General features: G+C 38.4%; 1 protein-coding gene across 6 annotated transcripts in view; it reads left to right on the top strand.

Annotated features, from left to right (window-relative positions):
* The window catches only part of LOC139935453 (zinc finger homeobox protein 3-like), a 151,328-nt gene that overhangs the window by 65,601 nt on the left and 64,128 nt on the right, over positions 1–21,599 (top strand). Inside the window, exon 1 of one of the 6 annotated variants that reach the window (XM_071930070.1) lies at positions 6,575–6,663. The exons of 4 other annotated variants lie outside the window; for them this stretch is intronic. The gene's annotated coding sequence lies outside the window, so the exon portion shown is untranslated. Of the gene's footprint in view, positions 1–6,574; positions 6,664–7,950; positions 8,251–21,599 lie in introns of those variants that run through there. One more of the 6 variants, XM_071930069.1, reaches the window with a different exon arrangement.

Raw genomic sequence — 21,599 nt, 5'->3', positions numbered from 1 at the left:
AACCTCTTTGCTTATTAGAGACACTTCCCTTTGAAATTTTAAGAAACATTTGACATAACCTTTAAACCATAGACCCTAAAGTATAGATGCAGGAAACTTGTGACCACATTTTATTTTCCCCAAAACTTTTTGTTCCAGCAGGGGCCAATGTGCACACTCAAGTTGATTAAAAGTGTACGGTCTATTACTAATAGAGACATGGTAGAAGGTGGCTAGTCCGATAAGAGTGTACATTACTATTCATTTGTTATACCAAATGCATTAAAGCTGTAACAAGCCTCCTGTGTTACTACTCATATGACTCTCATTTATTACATTTAGAAATGACTTATTTATACTTATGGGCATAATGCAATTTTCTCAAGCTCTAACTGTGTCATAAAAAAATCTAACTGGGCCCTGGCCCCAGCCAAACAACACAGTCTTTGCATCTCTTGGGCTTTTAATAAACTCCAGAAAGAAACAGGCTTATCTTCCTCAGTCATTTGTTGCCATGGTGATGCCCTTAAAGTCCCTTCCTGTTGGCAGTTGAGGCAAATGAAGTAGAAGTGGTAAATGAGCAGAGATTATGACCACCAGCCTCAGATGATCGACTCTTTTTGGTTTGTTGTGTGTCTTGCTCGGAGCCAGGGACTTGGGGGGTACTGTGCTCATCAGGTGAAGTGATTTCATCAGCGAATCTCCCTGGATAATTACCATTGTTACAAGTCGGCCAGTGCCCCACACTCTCTACTCACACAGCGTCTCTTTTTTCTTTTCTTTGAACTTGAAAAGAAAGACCTGGCTAGATTAATACCCAGCGTCTCTTTTTTTCTTTTCTTTGAACTTGAAAAGAAACACCTGGCTAGATTAATACATTTTTATGTTGTCAAATGTTTCAGCTCCACCAAAATTTTGATTTAAACAAATATATCTGTGTTTATAATCCTTTAAGATTTTGATATGGGTTTTTTTTTTAAGTGAAGATAACATTTTGATAAAAGCAAATTGAAATGTTTAGTTTTCTGAATTGCTCTGCTCCTTAAACATTTGGTTTCTGTTTTTGAAAGTTTGAATTCCGCTCAAAGTGTTATCTTACAAGCAAAGTGTCACCTGTGATGGGCTTCATAAAATGGGGTTTATATATTTTTCTTTTTTGAAAGGCTACATAAGAAATTCCTAGACAGATGCATTGTTTCAATTGTGTCACAACTTTGTCACAACTGTGTCACCACTGTGTCACAACTTTGTCACATTTTTGTCACAACTGTGTCACAAATGTGTCACAACTGTGTCACAACTGTGTCACAACTGTGTCACAACTGTGTCACAATTTTGTCACAACTGTGTCACAATTTTGTCACAACTGTGTCACAATTTTGTCAAACTGTTGCTGCTTTATGAAAAGGCTTGCTCATACAATTAAAAGAAGTAATGCTTTCAACCGAGTGCACTTGTATTTTACTCTCAATTATTGCCTTTTTGATTTGTCATTGAAGTTAAACGCAGTGATATAGTTATCAAGACTTTCACTTTGTTAAATGTAGGTTCCAGTTCAGCTTTTCTAAAGATCCACATGTGGAACAAGTTCACTGGATTCGTTTAGTAGCCTGTTTATTTCCCAAAGCTTGTCATTTATTTCATCTATTGAAACCGACAGTTTTTATTCCTCTCTATTCAAGTGAGCGGTTGGTTTAATTTGATTTGTCATACAGTATTTCCACGGACAACAAAAATGTCCAGATTGAGGATAAAGACTTGAACAGTGGCCATTAGAATGAAGTCTTACTATATACCATGGTCGCTTGAATCTCTTGAAGTGGTGCGTGCCGAACACACACACTAACGCAAGTTCAAATCTGCCCACTCACACAATAAGAATAATTTGGGCCAGCAGCGTGCGTCACTGTAAAAGAAGAACAAATATTGAAATTTAAACCCATTCTTCATAATCGATAGTTATGTCGAAATGTTAATCATTGGTTAGCACCGGACAAATTTTGTGAGTAGAAAAGAAGAAAAAAAGAAGTGAATTTGATGGAGCAATGGGCTCGATGGATGATTGAAACCTGATCCTGGGTGGACCTTCGCTTAAAAACCAAGATTTTTGCCGAGCGCCTTTGTTGGTGGTAGGACTGGTCAACAAGAGGGAGATTGTAAAAATATTTGGGAAATTGATAAAATACTTTGAGATAATATCAGAACCATCCAGAGATTTCAGTTTTGAAAAAATAAAGAACGAGAAATTACATGAAAGGAAAGTCGTGGTGCTCTTGTGATTTGGGTGCCGTAACAGGCTTTGTTGATTCTGTCAATACAAGTAGTGTTGATTTTCAAAAAATTCCATTAGACTCTGAAAAGATTTTTATTTTTTTTACACTGAACGTAAATCACATTATTTTAAAATTCTTTAATTAGGAATGCAAACACATTTTTACTAACAAAAATTTTTATTTTTTTCGGCTATCATTTCTTTAAAAACAATTTAGCTGAAAAAAAAAAAAAAATAATAATATTAAAAAATAATAATCAATAATGATTTTAATTTGATCAGGAGAGCAAATAATCTTTTATTGTATAAGGTGAACCACCTTGGCCAAGTACCAAATGCATTCATTCCATCGATCAACATTTTAAGGCCGTAGATGTGCAATTAATTGAAATTTAAAACATTGAACTGCTGAACAATTCACTGTTTTTGAGACCAAGAAAAAATAGATGCCTTTTGTTAAAAATGCATTGTCTGGGTATTCTTGCAAAATTGATGTTAAAAAAGTTACTTTAAGTCTTATATATAGCTATTTTCATTTTGTCAAAGAATTTATAAAATTAGTGACATTTAGTGACTATAAACCAGAGAGTTATTGTAGTGAGTAGATTTTATCTCACATTACTAGCGTACTAACAAAAATGCGTCAAGTATTATGTACTTTATGCATAGCTTACAAGAAAGTATTTGATGTTGTTAATTTTAAAAACTATATTTTGTCCAAATGTGTGCTGAAAAAAGGGGGAAAAAAAAAAAATCTCAATTTGTGTGTCCTTTGGCACCCCCTCCCCCAAAAAGTATTTTTTTGTTTGTTTGATTTGTTGAAATGAACTTATTCTTGAAGGTAACAAGTTACATTGAAGAGTAATGTGGCATACAAGAAAGTATCTTATGTTAAATTTGTAATATCATCTGTCAAAACTAATGCTGAGAGAGAAAAAAAAACCACCCAATTTTTGTGTTGTTTGGAAAAAGAATTAGGGATCAACTTTAACAGTCGCTTGGAAATCTATTGATTTCTTGACATGAATTTATTCTCGAAGGCACAAGTTACTCAGACAAAGTGAATACAAAACAACTGTAGTATCACTGGCATCATTCCTAAAAGTGCTCTCTGTTAGAAATTCTGTCGCATGATATACCACCCGGTTGCATTCGACAAGTTTGTTTTCAAAATTATAAAGTTGAAAACTTTTCTGAACCGAGTTACCACCTTGGCACGTGGATACAGTGAGCGTAACAATTTTTTACACGTTTCTTGTTGTCAAAATGAAACATGCTTTGTTGAATTTGCTTGTGAATTTTAATGCGTTTTTAATTATTGACTCACAGTCTTGATACCTTCTTTGGGATTGTATCCACACATCACTATCATATTTATCTTTAATCATCATCATCAGAGACTGAGTTCTAAAGATAGTCAGTTGATGTGAAAGCAATTATCATTGATCTGCCCTTTAGAGGAGGCCAGGTCCCTGACCCAAATACAGACGGAATATTGTTCCATTTGGAAACAATTCTGGGTTGAGTTTGTTGTTCCTGGCGATGTTTTAACATGGGAATGTTGGCTTCTGTAAAGTGGAGGGGAGGGAAACCTATTGTAACATGATGCCGCACACTATTCCTACAGACATCCTGGATATTCTGTTTGATATGACATATTACGGATGATCTGTTTCCGTCTATCATTCTCCGTAGTATACAGCAAGAGTTTTTACTTAGAGGGGTGGGGGGGGGGGTGCTTAATGGTGATTCTCTTTCAAGTTACGTTCTGTAATGGGGGTGGGGTGGGGCAGTTGTACATTAAACGCTGATTGGTTGTCAGGTTTTGTCTTAAAGATTGGAGGGGATGTTATGTTCAGTGCTGAAATCCTTGTCAAGTTACATTCTGAAAACGATGGGTAGGGTACATTAAATGCTTAGAATTTGTTGTCTTATGATGTGACAGCTCAATAAAATTGCATATCGTACATGACCAATAAGAGGTGGGTAGACACGTTTAAAGCTGGAATTGTAAAATTTTTGAATCTAAGAGTGTAATTCATACTTACTTCATTCATAGGTAGGCTTTGTAATTCATTCATTCATTTTTAGTTGAAAGTCCTTCTCAATCTATGCTAAATTGGCTTTTTAAAATCTTTTAAATTGAAAAGTCCCCCAATCCGTCTTTGTAATAAAGGTTTTGACCCTGTCATGTTGACATGTTTTTATATATTTAATTGCATGCAAACAAAACAAAAATTCCAATCTGCTGATATAACAGTGAATTCTCAGAAAACCCTTCCAAGTTGTGGCCAGTAGAGGGCAGGCTACCCTCCATCCATGTACCCCCTACCACACGCTACAGTCTACACTACCCGGTGAACACTGAGGTATTTTTTTTCTTTCTAGCTCTCTTTAGTGTTGCCATGGTAGCATCTGACCCATGTTGGAATTGTTTGCACAGCCTATTGTCTACCACCAAAAACGAGTCAATCCTCTTACCCTATTAAATCAGAACCTTTGTTGTAATTTTTTTAGTCAACCCCGCTCGCTTTTCTTTCAATGGTCTTTTTTTAGTCCTCCCTACACATGACTGAGTTTTGATTTAGTGATAGAATTGTAATAGCTTTAGTGTCCCTCTTCTTTTTTTCAGGTTGTATGGATTGTATTTTTAAAAAAACGAGCAACCTAGCCTCTTATTTTGGTCAATACAAATTTAATTAAAGTGATTTTCTCGGCAAAGGTTGAATTATTGGTGATTTCTAAGCCTGAACCATCATTGTATACACAACTGCCTCCACACTGTTGACTTAAAGCATGCCACCGTTGTCTCATTTTTTGTGTTCCAAACTGAGACTGGATGGTAGGACTAGTCAGATCCCCTTTTAGTGTAATGAGGATTAGCAGTGATGACTACTTGTGTATACAGGGAGTATGACTTAGATAATGTTTGTGTGATAAAGATACTTATATGTGATAAAGAAACTTCTGTGGAACTTCTGTACATGGCTGAACAAAGAAGCAGAGTCAAAAACAGTTCAGAGACGTTTGTTTGAATTGGTCCATTGCTGTTATATGGTAATAAGGAAATATTCTAAACTGTTTGGTATGCTTTCTGTCATGTTTTTAGTCAAAACTTGTTCCTCTCTGATATTTCATTACAACTGCAAGGAAAGCCATTGCTCTTGTAGTTTTGTATAAGGTCACAATGAATTGACTTACAATCAGAACTTTGTTGAATGGAGTGCTCTAAAATATTCGCCTCACTGAAAAGCTAGAACGCCTGTCAACAAGTTGTTGAGAATTATTTCAAACTAGAACAAGTGTATCAATTGATGGAACACCAGGAATGCTATAAAACTCAAGCGAGCGGAAAGAGCTGAAAGTCATTTCCACATTATCAGGATGTCATCGGCAGATGTCCTGGTGATTTTGATGTTGCTTAATTAATGGAAGCCTAATTTTTATAATTCTTTTTAGTATTGAACCTTTCAGCTTTGAACCCATAACCCAATTTCATCTTACACTTTAATCATTATGACAACTTAATACCACAATCAAACTGTCAAAATCAGACCAGGGCCCAATTTCATAGAGCTGCTAAGCACAAAAATTTGCTTAGCATGAAAGTTTCTTCACTGATAAAAACATGATTAGCAACCAAATTTACCATTTGTTGCATATTGGTTGGCTGATGTTTGCTCATCCTGAAAATCATGTGAAAATTTTGTTGGTAATCCCATGTTTTTATCGAGGCAGAAAGTTCATACTAAGCAAATTTTGTGCTCAGCAGCTCTATGAAATTGGGCCCAGGTTACCCCCCCATCAGAATGTAATACAGTGAATCCCCAGGACACATTAACAAACAATGTCAAGCTAATCAAAATTGTTTTCCCAATCTTGTGATTTTCCCAGCCACAGCAAGCAGCGCGCATTCCTTCCCAAGCCTTAAACCTTAAACCCAACCCTAAGGGGGCCCAGGAATACACCCTCTCTCTCTTCATTGATTATTAGTTAATGTGGGTGATTTGGGGCAACTCAAGGTTTTCACTGTGTGTACCACAAACTCCATAGTCCCCCCCCCCATGTAGCTTAATTGCATTTGCATATGTTGATTGGGGCCAGCCCTAACCAGGCAGTGACACAGGCTACCCAGTCTGTGCACTCAGCAATTTTGGGGGGCCATTCTCATGCAAACAAGGTTAGCTTTTTTGTGTGTGCACACTGCTCCTTTTTGTTTGATGACCCATAGGAAATTCTTTATGGTTTATAAGTGCCATTAATTCACCTATTTTAGTGTGGGGTAGGTAAGTAATCCCACCATTGTATCAGAGAGGGGTTGAATAGACGCTGGGTTATTTCATCTGTGTGGGTTGTTGAGCTCTGAATACCATCACACTCTGCTGGAAGAGGGGAGTCACCTTTTTTTGCCTGTGAGTTTTGACTTGTTGTTGGTGTTTGTTACTTTATGTACTTATTAGCTTGATGTGAAATATGCTGATGAATGTAGTTTAGTGTTGGGGTGTATTGAATAACTGCGATAATGAGTTGTCTAGACACATTCTCACACCATTTCTTATGTGTAGCTGTATTGTACATATGCCTAGAAATTGTTGAGTAGTGGGTTGTCCCGCTGTGCAACACAAGCTTTACTCCGGTTTGGACACCCCATCAGGCCACAATACTACTCAACCTGTGTGAAACCCTGCTTATTACAATGGCCTATTAACTATTTAGTTTCTCTACAACCCATTTACAGCTACTTTATTGCAGGAAGCTTAATACCAGACCAAGGCCGGCTTTAGAGATACGGTCATTTACATATGCAGATGATATCAATTAAGGTGATTAGGCCAGGTTGGGATATAAAAGATTGCTGGATGCCATTGTGTGGTTGGTGGTTATAACCCCCCCCCCCCCCCCCCCCAGGTAGCCACCTGATTTTTTTTAGTGATTCTTTTCTTTTGACTCCTCCTGGGAGCTGATTTCATGCAAATGGAGTTCTGAATACATCGTTGAATCAATTGAGGCCAGGCGCTGTCTCATTGCTCAGTGCACCGTCCATCAAACCGTGATTGCCATCTCTCTCCCCTCCTCTCGTATATACCGGGGAGGCTGAGTGTGTATACGCGCTGTGGTCGGGCCGCGGCTACAATGATGTGATTAATATTGCACATTTGTATCACAGTGATTTGTACTCCTCTGCTCTTCTGTGTGTGTGTGTGTGTGTGTGCTGCTGCTGTTTGTGGGTTTGCTGCCCGTAGCTCTGGAGATTAAAGCCTGACCCATTTGGGCCGTCCTCTCCCTCCCTCTCCATTCCTCAGCTGAGTGGTCTACTTTGGATGCGGAGGTGTTAATGTAAACCAAACATTGGTCTTCCTCTCTCCCTGGGTTTGTCCGACCGGCCGGCCGTTGTGTCTTCACTCTCTGCTGCTTCTTGGCCCTGCCCCCCGATTCGTCTTAAAAGATGTCTTAGGGTGTGTGAGGGCAGACTTTGGAGATGAAATCAATACTACACACATGCTGAAACAGCAGGTCCAAGGTGGGCATCAAGAAGAACAGAATAAGGCCTCTCTCTTCTTTTTATTATTATCCACACCCGGACTGCATTAGGGAATGTAAATAATGCATACGATTTCATTGGTAATTTAAACAGGCCTGGATGTAGGCATAGTGATAATTGCTTAGCCTGGCATTCACTGGTGTTTATTCAAATGTGAAACAAGATTTGAATGTAAGCAATCCCGCCCGGCTTTAATTGTTGAGGCTCTTATGCATGCTAAGCATTTGCCGGGTGCTGATCAGAGACTGAGCTAGTCAGTGAGTGAGTAGGGGCTTTGGTGCGAAGGAACACAGCCGTATTTCCCCCTGGTCAGTCGCGCAGCTAGTTCACTGGTTAATGAGGCCAACTGCTGTCTGGTGTGTCTGCGTGTGTGGGTGCGTGTGTGTTGTCTACTCTCTCTCTCTCTACTCGTAGTAGCTGCTGCAGTCGGCGTTGTCGTCACACTGGAGGGAAGTGGGTAAGTAAGAAACTGTGACCTTTGGTATAAACCCACATCAGTGTTGTGCATACAATACCCAAGCATGTACTGCATTATCCATGGTGTAAAGTGTGCCTCCTGTACTGTCTGAATGGGCAGGGGTAAAAGGCTGGCATTCAACGGTGCACTGAGGGCATGACATATCATCACCCCACACTGCACACTACCAATATTAGCATGACCTAGTCTTATATTTCTATCTCGGGGATCGGGAGTACTAGATCCGGCCGGTGAGTTACACTGGGAACGACACGCTGCCCGATCAGTGGTTGATTCAGGGACTTTCTGAATGGATTGGACTTGGAAGGGAACCATGATGGGACAGGGTCTGGAGAATATTTAATAGTCCGACCTGATTGTTGTCGTAACATTTGGACGGATATCCGTTCCAGCGATGCAGAATCTTGTTTGTTGTTTGCATCTCATGAAATAATGTTCATGGTTTACAGTCATTCTTCATTCAGAATAGTTCAGAGTTTTTAATGTTGATGATGTGTTGTTGATAAAGATTTTGTTTGATACCAAGTTCGTAAATGGATTAAGTCGTACATCTGGAAATGTTATCATCGATACATAACTTGTTCAACACACACCTACAATGTGATGATGTTGTGACAGCGTTGTCATTCACAATCCTATCCTAGATTTGTGACAGTATTTGTCGTTCACAATCCCAGATTTAACTGTATTTTATTTAAAGTCCTGCTCAATTCAAATCTGTGACCTATTTATTTTTTTATTATAAATACTCTACATTATCAGTGTTCTCCCAAAATTGCTGTCACTGGAATGTGTTTTTATTTGTTTAACTTTCTTGTCTGATTATGATACACACATCGATATTTTGATTTAGTACTTGACATAATTTTTTGAAACTATTTGATATTATTACAGAATTGTTTTAAACTATGTCATATTTTTATTTTAAGACTAAGATTTTCAGGATTGTTTTATCCTTTTGTCATGACCATTTTGAAAATAATTTTATGAAAAAAAGTAGCCTCGGTTCAAATCGAGAAACAAGCGATGTGATCCTTCATTCATGTAGGAGCAGGACCGATTTGTCTTGTTAAAGCCAAGTAAACGGATAATTACAGCTATGTTTATCGTCATTGTGTTTTCAAATAGAGTACGTAGGATTAGGTTTTTTTTTTAAGGAAAAATAAATATATTTTTAGGAAGGAACAAAAACGGACTTAAAATCACTGGCTTATTTAGAACACAGTAGTGTGAAACATGGGTAAATTAAAAAAAATCGTTAAAAAAATGGGGCCAAGTTTAATTATTTTTGTTTGGCTTCAAGAGTAAGAATGAGGACAATGGATGAATGACTGTTGTGTTTTTTGCTCGGCTTACTGGATAAATATTTTAGGGAAATAATTGCATGCTGGAATATTTCAAAAGGCACCAAGGAAGACCTACATTACATAAAATATTAGCTTTCGTAGAGAATGAAGCCTACTAAAGAAAAAACTTTGATTTTAGTAAGTTATGTGATGTTTATTCATGATTTTCCTTCATGGTATGGCCCTTGTGGAACATAGTTTAACATGTTCTGCATCTTGGGTGTTTGACTGGACCTGCTAACATGTGTTGAATCTATCAGTCCTTGACTCTTTAACCAATTGATAAGAATAATTGATCAAAGTAAAACCCAACAAATGGTCAAAATGGTTATTTTTTTTTCTTTGAAGTGGAATCCCATCGGAGCAATGCGATTGATTCTTTTAAGTCTCTCTCTCTCTCTCTGTGTTTGTGTCGTACGCCCGCCTTGCAGTTTGCTTTCCATTGCCAACAAGAAAGGGAATAACTGGAATTGTATGCGTTCATGACTCGACCGAGATCTGTATGACATGAATAACTGTATTTCATGCTCAATGAATAGTGTCATTCAACAACATGGGCCATTGAACATTACCTCAGTTTTCAAAAGGGAACCGATCTATGTTAAGAGTACCACTTGTAACATTTTTCTCTGTAGCATACAACTTAATAACTTAGAATGTAAAGTTAACCACTGAAAACATAGTGTCACAATTGAAAAGCAAATACCATAAAAAAAAAAACCATACATTTTCTGGGGCAAACATTTTGTGGTATTTGCAGCAAACACTCGATGAAGTTCAGAATACTTTCAAGATATGATTTCAAAAAGTGTTCATTTTCAATAGTTTTTTGAAATAAAAGCTGTAAATTTGATGCAAGTCGGCAAGGATCTGTGGTTTCTAGAGACATCTGTGGTTTTTAGAGACAGTGTTTTCACCTCCAGATGAGATTATCTCATTAAGAAAAACAGTTAACTCCAAAACAACAATGCTGAAAAGGGGCTTGTTTGGGAAAAATGCAAACAGAAACTACATCTATAATTTGCCAGAAGTGCCCCCCCCTTCTCTGGAAAACATAATGCACTCCTACAAATTTATCCCAGTTTCCCTGTAATAGTATAATCACAAATCTGCCCCCTACCATGCCTTCAGAATGTACCCAACATGCCATTGGTAGGCCCCTCTTTGAAAAAAAATTGTGCACCCCACTTGAGCCCCCTACAAATTTATCCCAGTTTTCCTATAATAGTATCGGCACCATCTGCAACTTACCATGCCCTCAGAATGTACCCACATGACATGATTCATTCAGTCCATGCTAGATATACATTACACCCATATTCATGACCTGCCTAAGGTTATGCAAAAAAAAAAGGAGACTTTTTTTCTTCTTCTTCTTCACCCAGTGTGTCTGGTACCCTTCATTCACACATACCAAACCCTAGACAGTGGGCCCACCCATGGAGAAACATTGTCTGTTTGACCTAGGTCACACCTTGGTAAGGTCACCTCTTTTATACTGTAGGAAGGGAAAAAATCCAAACTTCATGCAGGGGTGTCGCTGGTCTGTGCTGCTTATACACCATGGTCTTTTTCTTTTACTAAAAGTAGCAGCAGCACCACCACGTGGCCGAGATAAATTTGTGCCTTTTTGATATCCTGGTAAATTAGATTGAATGGCACTGTCAATTGCATATTGACCCAAGTAATGAAGTTCTGAAGTCTGGAGTAGGCCTAAATATATTCTGAACCGGGGTTCAGTCAGACGTGTGTGTGTGTGTTAGAGGCTGCTACACTCTGCACAGTTTTTGGGGGCTTTGATTGAAATGACACGGGTCCGTTATTTAACCCGTTGTTCCTCCTCAGGCAAATTTTTCTTTCATTATTCAGAAGAAAAAAAAAGGGAAAAAATTAATTTAATCTTTGGAACTTGAATTACATTGTAGGGTAGTTTATTGTATGCTTTCGACTGTCAAAGACAATCAGGACTGTACCAGGTGTTTTTTATTTCTGTTAGGGGGCTGACACTTTTGTATTAATATCACATCAGCCATTCACAAGTTGTTGTGGGTACCCCCCCCCTCCCCCCTCTAAACAAAATGAGAATTCAGACCACCATGTAAATAATTACGATGATGTTCCCTTAACCCTTATAATAAATTTGAAGGTGACAAAATGTCCCCCACACCATCAGTGATAGTTAACCCACAAACACATAGCCTATACTACACACATTGATTTCAGTCCATTGCCTGATGATAAATTGCCACCGGAAAAACACAGCATGCTGAAAGAAACAGAATCATGAAGAAAAAGAGGCCATGTTGAACTGGACCCGCGACGCTTTGTTTGTTCTGGATATGTTGTCCTAACTCACCTCTTGCTCATAATTTATTTGCTTTTTCAGCAGCAAATTATTCAATATGGCAGCTCTCCTGCTTGCTCACTCCTTTTTTCGTCCCCTGTCCTTGTGCACATCGTCCGTAATTGCATTAAAACTCTAATACATTTAGTAGGATGGTAGAGGCCTTGATTATAAGAAAGAATAGGGCATCTAGATTGATTCATTAGTGCGACAAGCAATTATAGTAGGGAAAGGCCACACAGCTATTGATTTTTGCATCAATCTGTGGTTCTGTGCAGGTTCTTATAGATGGTGGAAGGAGAGGGGGGGGGGTGGATATGCTAGATGCAAATGTCATTCAGGCTCGGAGGGTTGGGAGGTATTTTTTTGTCTCTATCTTCTTGTTGAGATTGAGAAAGGAGAAGAAGGATTGCCGGTCCATGTTGATGTACTTGGCAGGATAGGATTGAGGGGTAATGTTGGGCTAGTCAATGGGGTGGGGATGATCTGTAGTAAGCTACTGAGGGGGGTTGGTCGAGCGTTCTGCACACCCAATTGTAGGGGTTTGGGGAAAGATCTATTGGATCAACACTTGAGGAAGAGGTTGATGGACATAACTAGTTGAAAGGGGGTTGAGGTTGCTGATTATAATGAGACAAGAAAAAACCTCACTGCCTGAACAATAAAAACATAACATTTTTAATATTATTTTTCAGAGGCGAGAGGTATATTTTTTAATGGGAGCGCGGCACATGCTCTAATGAGTTCATTACCTGCTTGACTGACTCTCCCCCAAGCGATTTTTTTTATTTGTTATGTGCGTCTGTTTTTTAATTTAGGCAAAATGCCCTTTTCCTACTTCTGTGAGTGGGGTATTGCATCTGGTTCGTTGGAGGTAAAATAAGTGTTTACAAAATATTCAGAAATGGAGAGTGTGAAGACTCAAGTGGGAGATTCTAAGAAGGAATAGACAGCTGCCTCCATCTTGGTCATATTCCTCATATCGAGCAACGATAATGAATGTTAAAAATCTTTTTGCAAATAGGAACCAGGCTATTTTGTTCTCCAGTCTAGGGTTGGTAACATTGATATCTATGGGAGAAAATTTCAAGATGGCTGCATCTTGATTAGGGTCTATGTAGTTGTGTTATTTTGATTTTTACCTGTTAGACTGCTGTGTGATCGTAAGAGGATCAACCCATATCCAGGCTGTTGAATGCTTTACTCAGGTTAAATTTGAAACCAAGATAGATACACAGATAAAAATTGTTTATTGAAAACTGTATATGAATAATTATAATTAAAATGTACATTTATAGGGCGCACATTTCAATTAAAAATGCCCAAGGCGCCAACATTAAAAACATGATAATGAAAATAAAATAAAATAAAATTAAAACAAGTAACTAATTAAAAGCTACTCCATTCGATGAGGTTTTTTTTAGGCTGAATTACAACAGTTTTACATTTAAATACATTACAAATTGAAATTAAATAATGGGTCGAATAAACCCCTAATCATTGAAGGAGCAAAAAGGCTTTAATCTATAAAAAACTACTGAAAGGTCAATAAAAACCTGAGATATTTGATTTCTCAGTTATTCTCAAAAACTTCTGGAGATTACGTTTTCTTCAGAGAAGTAAATTAGATATATTCCACATTGTGGCTACCTGAAGTTTGTTTTTTCTGCTGATGCGCAAAATCTGTTAACCTCTGGAATTTGAGGTTCTGTGTCTAGAATAGGGGGAGCTTGAGCCCTGAACCCATTTAAAAAAAAAAAAAAAAAAGGGATTTTCCACATTATTTGTCAAATCTTCCCCCTGTCCAGAGTAGATATTTTATAACTGCTTGACCACCGGGTGTGACCGATGATGATCAGAGTCCAGTCCGAAGGCAGTAATTAGCAAAAGATACTGCTGTAAACAGTTTTAATGATGTCGTCAAATCAGTTGGGATGTTTCTTGTTTATAGTTCTAATAGTTTTGCTTTCTAATTCATGGATTTTTTTTAGTGAAATGATACAGTGATGTTTTACCAAAAACTGTGTAAATTTCTTGTAGAATTTGTCACTGTTCTGAAGAGAATTTGGTATGTATTTTATTAAGAAGTTAGTGTGGTTTTTGGGATGGATATTCAATTTTTTCAGCAGTCTTTCAATAGCATGGTAGCAAGGGGCTGCTTTACATGTAAACTTGGGTATTAGTTGATCAAACCATCAAACTGCAGTGATATAATAAGGATTTATTTCATCAGTTTTTTTCTTCTTCTCAGTCTCAGAAACTTCTTTTTTGGGGGAAGGAAATATAAAACCCGTCGGAATTTGACCAAAGCATAAAATAATTGATATTTGATTGATGCATCGGAATACAGCCCCTTTGCTGGATATATTATGTGTTTATCATTATGTGTTAATGTCATGCACATTGCGTCTATACGCATATTCTGAAAGTGATAGGTAATTATATGGACTAATGTTGTAATTATGTAAGTAAGGCACAACATTGCTTACAGCACACATGTTAATATTTGATGGCCATCTGTGTGTCTCGAAGGCAAGAGAAAAAACTGTGGTTTTTTAGCAACATGTTTTTTGTGTCAAAGACCAAGATAGTGACCTCTTAATCGGTTCTAACCTGACTTAAAATGAAAATTATGATTTTTCTCACATCTATAGCTTGACCTGTTTGAGTTTGTTATTCCAAATGTTAGTGTCAAATCTGTCTAAAAATTTAAATAAGCATTTTTTTCTTTTTCTTTTTTTAATATTGTTTTTGATAGACATACAAAGTAACTTTAATTAAATATACACATAATTTCAAGTCCACTTTATATACAAAATCGTATCCCAATTTGGTAAATTTGAAATCAAAACTAACCCTAAGAACTGTTATCAGTTAGGATTGCATCAAATTTAATTAAATCACACAACAGCATAATTTCTTGTATATAAAAGATTCCAAAATGAACCCATGGTCATATAACAATTAACATTTCTACCTTCAATGTACAACCATGTTCTACTTGGTCAATTTCCACTTTCATTCTCAAAAAATAGATAAATAGAGAAGAAGAAGGAAAAAAGTCCCCGCTGAAAACTGCCTTCTTCAACCGTGAAATCTGCAACAAAGTGACTGAGACGTCTTGATTTTGTTTTTGCGCGTTAACGCTTGGTTGGTTTTATGATGCTTAACAAGGCATGGTTATTTAGCAGGGAGTGGGTTGCTGTAGTAAAGGAGAATGAGCGAGAGAGGGAGAGCAGTTGGAATAAACCACAACCTTGAGAAATACATGCATATTTCACATTATCTTTTCTCCTTTTTATGACTTTTGAGCATTTTTTTGTTTTGTTCTGCGTCTTCTTCTTATGGAAATGGCAGAGGGGATTGTTAGAAATATACTCCAAAAAAAAGGGTGGTTTTTTGTTTTGTTTTACTTTCGGATGTCTTTTAGAGTCTGCTTCTGAGGTGGAAAATTAACCACACAGTGATCAGAAATTAACACCCTTTAATCTGTTATTTTTAGAAGATAACACCTGTGAAATGAATCAGTACAGCATAAGATTTTAATGTGAGGTAGTTTTTATGAAATAAATTATGGAACTTCAAGGATTAAGAAAGCAGATTCAATTTAAAATCGCTGTTGTTTACATAATTTCATCAATCAAATACTGAATGCTGTAGGGTATAATTTTAGTATTTGACTACTGTTTTGTCTTATGAAGAATGAAAACACAAGTGTTTGGTTTCACATCAGCTCAACTTGACTGTTTCTGTGGAATACTTATGTCTGATTAAGTAAACCCCGTTATTGTAATTTACCTGGTCTGATTAACTTTCAATATCGTGAGACCAAGAAGAAAGAACCCCACAAAACCCCGCCTTTATTAACTTTTCCTGCGGTGAAACCATCTTATCCATCCAACGTCATAAACATCAAATTTAGTGATTACCATGGAAATTGCCCGGCATGCTTTTGAATGCACATGGACCAATTTGACGTCTACGCCACCGTCATGATTTGTTGTTTTCTCACCAGGACATTTTCTCAGTGGAATATTAAATAATAATTGGTCGTAATTTAATGCTGAAACATTACGTGACTTGCGTGATTAGTCAGCATTGAAGAGGGCAACCTTGAACATATACTGTTGTGGAGTTATCAATCTAATAAAACTAACAATTGACTTCTGTATGATTGAAGTCAGACATGCTTTCCAATCCCCCCATGCCAAGGAAATTAAATAACTGCATTCTTGACTGGTTTCTCCTAAAGTGAAAAAGGGAAAAGTAGTCGGTGGACAAAAAAAAAAGAAGAACAAGGCTGAGTGTTTGTGGACATACATGTAAATGGCCAATAATCCCTGGAATCCTGTCCAGTGGTTTATTATGCGATTGCGCTGAGCCCCGGAACTCAGTCAAATCATTTCATTTGCAGCCCGATCACACAAACAATATTTCCAGCGTGGTAATCTCTGTGATTCATCCAGAGCTGACTAGTGCGTCCGTCGCAGCAGCAGCAGCATCGCGGGCCTCCGCTGGTTGCCTATGCAAATACGGCTGTTCACACTGACGATTTCCGACAGCCCGAATTCGGGGGTAAATTGTGAAATTTGTTGTTGCAATACCTACTGCTACTGTCAATCTCTCTATTGGGTATCATCTATCATGCGTTGCTCAAACCAGGGACAGAATTTATTATCTCTACTAATTTATACTGGAAGTTTTTCCCAAAACTGACATTCCGGTTGTTCTTGTTGATTTTTTTTTTTTTGGGGGGGGGGGGGGAGGAGGGGGGACGGGGAACTGGCAATCATGTCCTCTGTATTGAATGAATAATGAGTACATGTGTTATATTTGCTGAATCTTAAGTTTGATTAGGGATTTTTTCACCAACAGTAATCAACCAAAATGTCATTATTCAGTGCTAGGTTGAGAACTTCGACCTCTGCTCCATTTTTTGTAGACTACATTTCACTTTGAAAGTGATTGTATATTTTCTCAAAAGTCTTTGATAAAGATAAAGTGTCAATTTCAACAGGTTGGCTTTTTGTTTTCAAAGTATGTGTGCATATACCGACATTCGCTGGTGATGCATATCTTTCCTTAGTTCTGAACGTACCATTTGCTTCAAGATATTGATAAAAATGAAAACACAGCAGTCTGCATTTGCCTAGGCTCATGACCTACATTTCAGATGTTTTTTTAATTTTACCTTTTTTATCAAATTTACAAAAAGTATGTGCCGAAGATGTTTGTTAGAGATTCCTGTTCCTCGATATCGTTCAAAATTCTAGAAATAAGTGGCGGGACAATCGGCTGATCAGATGGTTGTCACCAGACGTTGGAGAGGAAAGTAAACATTTTCTGGAGCATGAGTTTGCAAGTTTTTTATCAGGACAGTATGACAACAGTCATCTGGAAAAGAATGAATCATGAAATAATTTACGCATGAAAATTTGTTGTTATATATATATTATATATAAAATTTTGTGCAGGACAGCAATACTAGTCTGAGAATGTTGATGTGAAACACAACCAAATTAAAATCCTCTAGTTTTTAAAGTTTTTCTGAATGAGCTCAAACCCTCTAAATTCAGTCCAAAATCAATTTGTAGGGATGGTTTTCTTCCCTGATTGTCTCCCCATTCTTGGTTGAAGAGCAAAAAAAAAGTCCCAAATTCCCTTCAATTGCCAAAAAATAAATAAAAAATTCACGGAGTAAAGGTCGATGATGAGACTGTCCATCAAGTTTTTGGGGAGTATTTTTGTCTCCCTCCGCCCTCGGTCGAGGAGGACCTGTCAGGAAGACAGTCCTGACTTCCTCCCATCACTGTGAGATGGTGGTGCACCCTGATCTCTTAATCAATATCACAATTGAAACTGTACACCAAACGGTAGCATCTGCGAGCCACAGCGTTTCCTGAGAGATGCTCTTCACTCCCCACACTCCAAAAAAAAAAAAAAAAAAAAAGAAATCCGAAAAAAAAAGAGAAAGAAAAAATCTGATGTCTTCCCCTTGGTTTGTCAATCCAGTTATCTTACATGTCTTTGTGCATCCACGGTTCATCACATGGCTGGCTTTTGCTCATTTCTCGTTTCCCGTACTACCCGGCCGTTTTTCCCCTCTCACACGAAATAGACCAAGCTTTCTATGTTTTGCATTTGGATTGATTATCATGCAGGAGAGAGCGTTGCACTAAAGGGGGGAAAGAGACGAGTATATATTCGAAATGCACTTGCCATCAATTTGGGCCAAATTGTACATGTATGTAACATCCGAGGTGCAGCATGGTCATACATGAATTTCATTGCTTTGCCCATTTTGGCTGTTGAGGGCTCGGGCTGGCATTGATTTTGGCAAGTGTTGCTGCATTCATTAGTGCTAATCTAGTGTATCGCGCATTGGTCTTCGACTGCACTTCATATTTGCAAGGTTTTAAGCGAGGGTTTTTAGCGTACAGCTGTTGATCTTAACAGTCGGTTCTAATCGTCCAAATGGATTATTGTTGTTTCTCAGATGGATTTTTTTTTTTGGGGGGGGGGGAAGCTGTTTCTTGTGTTTTTACTTGCGCAGCTTCCCTCGGTAAGGACACCGAGGTTCCCAAGTGTTTATTCATTGCCACACTACAGTTCAATCTTGTCATGAATTCTTGACTCCAATCCATACATTTTCAGGTTAGAATAACAGTTTTCCGCCAACTTGTTAATCATATTCTGTGGTGTTGGGTTTCAGCTGTAGTCCCAGCCATCCCAGAGAGTACGCCTGCCAACAATTAGGTCATAGGTTTACCAATCAAAATTGTTCCAGTAAATGCGGGGGCGGGTTGAAGGGGTTGGGGGGGGGAATGAAATCACAAGTCTTGTCACTTTTTTTTCTGATTCCAGTTTAATGAATCCGTCCATACCTTAGAGGTACCCGGGAGGAGTTGTTGTTTTGTGTCGTCCTCAAAGCTTGTGATTCAGCCATTACACCCTGTCCTTACTGACAACTCATACCTGTTACACCTAGGCTGTAAGATTGTGGACAAGCGTAGCCCGGGGGGAACCACTCCAGCGATCCAACGTCTCAAACATTTCAGCCCATTGCAGCAGCATAGATAATAAGTGATCAGATTCGGATCTAAATTCTCAAGTGTTCCTTGCTCATGACAGTGAGAGAAGCCAAGGCGAGAAATAATGGAGTTAATCTTTTTCTTCCCCTAGCCTCGTTTCTTCTACTTTCTTTGTTCTTTTTTTTCTTTAAGCACATGAATATCGGGGTTCTGGATTGCTTTAATGAACTTTATGGCCTCGAGAGGTAGTCTCTTTTTTTTCTCTTCTCTTATCATCTTCTTGTTGGCGTGGCTTGATGGCCAAGTGACAAAAGTATTAGTGGGAGTACCTGGTTTAGTGAACTTGATTGTCTGGAAGCTTTGATGCTTTTTTTGTGTGTGTACAACCCCTATCACCGAGTGAATCCGCTCAGCTCATTGCCCCAGAGGCATCAAGTGAGATGAAATAAATTTCCTTTTGCGTCCAGCGTGTGTCACATATTTTTTGTTTTGTTTCTCTGCCCGTTGTGCCCGGGCAGGGCCTGGAGGGCTGCGTCCGATATTGTGTGCTGTTGCTGCCTCAAAGCCATTTTCATCAGCCCTCAGTGTGTTTGTGTATCTCAACTAAGCATGAGGTTTTTTAGAGATTTTTATGTAACCACTGTCTTTATTATGACACAGCCCCGGGGGTGGGATCCGCAGTGCTAATGAAACAAATTCCCCCCCCCCCCCCCAAAAATAAAATAAAATAGGACACTTTGAAATTACGTTGGCTTCTATGGTCATCTAGGCCCGATTTTCCTTCTTATCTGTAACCTTTTGTTATCACCCCATCTATGGTTCTGAAAAGGTCGACCGTGTTGCTTAAACCTAATTGGGTTCAATCAAACTCTCTCAGAAACCTGTGGCGAAACATGTTGTTTACCAAATCTCTCTCCTGGTAATGAACTTAATTTTGCCATTTCATACCTGGATTCTAATTGAATACAGTTGGTGTATTCCCCCTGGGACGCTCCCCCAGACCCCGCCCAATTAAAAGGGGAAGTCGTAGCGCTGGGGTAAGGGGGTCTCACAGGAAGGGAGCACAGTGCCGGGCAGGCTCTGATTATATGCGTCAGGTGGGACACCTGTCTTACCAGAGTTGCCCCTGAAAGTATGCAGAGGTAGAGATAGTGTGTTGCCAAGCTGTAAATAGTTGATGTTCATGACAGCATTTCAGTACAAGTGTAAACCCCCTGAGCTGAGGGGGGGGGGGGGGGGGGGTAGTAGTTATCTCTCCGAGAAAGGAGTTGAGGGCAGCCTGTTGTATTTTAGACTATTCAGTTCCGGGTGAGAGTTAATACCTTACCGGAAGTCTAGACAACTTAGGACTTAAAACTAGTTCAAGGATAGAGGTTTTGATATGGTTGTATGGAGTCACTCGGTGAAAATTGTTCGACTGAACAAGGCAGCGAGTGCTAAGTATAATGGGGAGGGAGAGAGTTGGGAAAAAGTGCAATTGTAAACCTACAATTTGTGATCATAGTGCAACCGAACTTGTTGTTTTGTTCTTCAATGATGCTATGAATTTATAAAATTGTGACAGCAACAGAAAGATCCTCTTATAAAGTGCTGCGAGAAAATGGATTTGAACCTGTCGTTAAGGGGGTTAATCTGCTTAATCACCAACGAACATGAGAGTAGTGCTTACACAAGTGTATCTACCCATAAAATATAGCGGGAGTCCTTTGTGTTTTTTTTTCTTCATTTGCCTCTTGAGTCCAATAAAAAGGCAGTCATTTCTCATTCTCGCCCTAGTTTCCCCTTAAACCCGAGTGCTCTGACTATTAATTAAGGGGCAAGATTGCCTAACTACTGGCATCAAAGAATACACAAAAAATAATAGATAAAATTCCCGACCTTGAGTTCTTTCATTGAGAGCTCATATCCTGTGTAAATGGATATAGAATAGCTCCTAGATTCTACCATTAGAAATGAAAGGAGTGGGTGAATGCGTCTGGTGCTTGGGTTTGTTCATCGAGCAGCAAGTTATGCAGGGCAGTGACTGTTTAGCAGCAAATTGATAGTTCTATAGGCCGTTATCATGCTGCCTCCATCTTGGTCTTGATCCTCGCAGCGAACAACAATAATGAATGGTAGTAATCATTTAGTAAATAGGAACCAGACTGTTTTGTTTTTCCTGCCTCGGTTTAGTACTATTGATATCAATGGAAAAAAATTCAAGATGGCTGCACCATGATAAAGGTCTATTAAAGTCTATCTTTTGTAGATTTTACCTTCTCTACCTACATGATTTTACCAAAATGTGTTGTGTCATTTTCCCCCTTCACACGTTGGTTTTAGACAAAGCGATAAATATGTAAAAAAAATTCTATGAAAGAGGCAATTTATTTGGAGATTGAGGTAACTTTTGAGATTGATTGGAGATTCTTCCATGGGAGGACGAAGATCGGAACTAGTCATGGATGGATAGTGTATCAGACAATACGGCGCCCAAGTTATTAAACCCAAGTTCCCGTTGAACATTGCCATTTAAGTTGTACTAAAAACACATTTTCCCTTCTGATGATGACCATCTTTGTCCAAGCGTTTGTCATTCCCCCACATTCTATGTATTCATATTTGACT

Source organism: Asterias amurensis, chromosome 3 (assembly GCF_032118995.1).
Source record: "Asterias amurensis chromosome 3, ASM3211899v1".
Lineage (NCBI taxonomy): Eukaryota > Metazoa > Echinodermata > Asteroidea > Forcipulatida > Asteriidae > Asterias > Asterias amurensis.
This window is presented reverse-complemented; position numbering and strand designations above follow the sequence as displayed.